This window comes from Pocillopora verrucosa, chromosome 6, assembly GCF_036669915.1.
Source record: "Pocillopora verrucosa isolate sample1 chromosome 6, ASM3666991v2, whole genome shotgun sequence".
In the NCBI taxonomy this organism is placed as follows: domain Eukaryota; kingdom Metazoa; phylum Cnidaria; class Anthozoa; order Scleractinia; family Pocilloporidae; genus Pocillopora; species Pocillopora verrucosa.
The window spans coordinates 11,599,471-11,602,144 of NC_089317.1; positions in this window are offsets into that span (position 1 = coordinate 11,599,471).

The window sequence follows — 2,674 nt, forward strand, 5'->3', positions numbered from 1 at the left end:
AACGTTGTCTTAGTTGGATTTTCTTTCTGCTTCATTATTACCAACAACAATTAGAATCCAGGATTACATTGAAATTCCGCTATGAAATTGAAGAAGAGCAGTAGTCTTCAACCCTCATGATGTGTTATTACAAAGCCTAAGATTGGAAAGACCTTCTCTTCCGGAGCTAACAATCAATTTTTAGTTATCAATTTGATTATGTACAGTAAATGGCAAGGAAAGTAATTGTGATTAATTCAATGTATGTTTTGAGGTCACTTTTCTCGTTTGTTTACTGCAATGGATTGTGTAAATCTAGTCTTTCTTCCACCGAAAAAAAAGGGGTTTATAAAGGGGCATCAACTAACCTCAAAAAGATTTAACCTGTTCAATTTTAATCTCCGCCTTGTTCTCGTTGAATTCCTGGTTTTTGTTTGAGCCAATTTACGGTATAACATGTCCAAATTGAACAGAATTGCAACGACTTCACTAAAAGAGTATTTATGGTTAGGGGCTGAAAACTTTGCTCACTGTGTAACACAAAAGCATTGTTAAGATTAAATAAGTGAACGTTTATGAAATCAATGTAATTTTAAACAAATACCTAAAAATTGTAACTTTCTGAGATACTGTTTGGGAAGGATTTAAGTTGACTTACAAACTTGTTTGCAACTTAAGGATGACAATAATTAAGTTTGCGTCCTTTCGCGTGACTGTTGTGTGAAATAGTTCTAGTGACAATAGACACGAATAGGTTTGTTTGGTCAAAGTATTTTTCCAAGCATGATTCCTTGATAGTTTGTTTCAGGTCCTCTCAAATTAAAAAATAAGACATGCTGTTGATAATGCTAAACTCGCCCGTTAATTATATATTATTTATTAGTGATATTGGCAGATAATCGAAAGCAGTTTTACTGCTTCACGATGAAATTAATTTCTAACCCCGGAGAAAAGGTGGTGTGTGAAAACTATATTCAAAGTTTGATCCGTTTTGCCAGAAGAGACCCCCAGAGCGAAACCAAGTCGCCTTCTGAAAAAATTTCACCGAAGTTTGTGTGCACTTTCACACCCTTTTAAAAAACAAAATAAGTTTAACATTAGGATCTAACATTACGTATTATGATGTAAATTTCATTCGATTTGATTACGAATCGCGTTCATGATCGAAAGAAGCTGGCAATAAGTGGGATTCTCGTTAGTTCGTCCCCGTGGTGCTGAGATTCGCGAGAAAGCGTGAGCAATCAAGATCGTATTTTGCGAATAGTTTCGAATACGCGGGTCTCGTTGTTACGGTATCTTACCGACAGAAAAACGCTCTACATTCGACAAACTCAACTACTTAATAAAACAGCCCGGTACAAACTACAAACGCAGAATAAACTAATTAAAGTCAATCAGATTCTCTATCCTAGCTCACCACTGAAAAATCTCAATGCTGTCTCCCAAGTCCATTAAAAGGAGCACATCTTCCACAGTAGGCTCTCTCTCGTGTAGAGCTTTCAAAAAAAGTCGTTCGCTCTGATCGGATACACAAGGTTAAAACTAACTAACGTGAGTCGAATATAATATATATAATAGATATATATATATATATAATACACAAAAGTTTTCTAGAACATTCCAGAAGGCTTGCCCAAGAACTATTAAGAAGAAATTTAAATATAAATACACGAATTGATGAAAATTCTGGAAATATACGATGTGCAAGTCGGCATGACTCAACAGTATGGGCATTTCTAAAAGCAACAAAAATTACCCATACCAATCAGTCAATTAGCAACTCACTTCAGATTATGTTCTCTTCCAAGGAAAAATGAGGAAAAGATCATTCGAAACAATAAGGGAGGTTTTCTTCAGGGTCTGACCAGGGCATTGGGGCTGTCCAACTTACGAAGTAAATTTTCGAATCTGCTTAGCACCATCCAAACATTCCCGCGGTTTATGACGGAATGCAGATTGTGCATGGGGGAATGTAATCTACGAAAACCTAGAGGAGAAACATTTGGATAGCATATCTGCCTTTGAGGGACATCTTCTGAAAAGGAATTCCTTTCCTTCTCATTTGATTGAAAAAAGAATAGGTGATAAAGACAATTTTACCGTAACAAAAACCTCGAGACCACACTTGTTATACGTACAAATGTAGTTAAGTAAATTATTAAGAAACAAGGTTTGAAACAAGCTAGACTTAAGCGAGGATTGTTCAATATCACACGCAAGAAATTAATGTAAGTTGTACGCAAATTTTCAGCAAAAAGAATATTGAAGGCCTCGTCATCTTTATTTGAAAAGTCGAGGCGGCAGACAGCTCAGAATCCAAAATCGTGAGATTTTGCAGAGCCGGGAATCACGAAAGGATGGATGATTTATAGAGGGCCTTATAATTTTGGTGAGACTTGTATGACAACGGGAACTCAAGGAGGCATGTAGCTGTTGCAAGAGGTTGCACACTTATCTTGTACCCCAAAACAAGGGTTTAAACATAACGTAGTAACTAGTAATTTGCAGTAGATCAGGTAGAGTTGGTAGTTCTCTGAACCGTAAAATGTGCAAACCTAAAAATAACGGCTGGCAAGAAGGAGGTTTACACAAATGAGAGTTGGCTTGCGCCAAAAAATGGCTATTTGTTAACTAGTGAGTAGTTGAGGAAAAAATATTAAAGGAATCTCGTGACCATGAAGATTTTTTAGCAGAA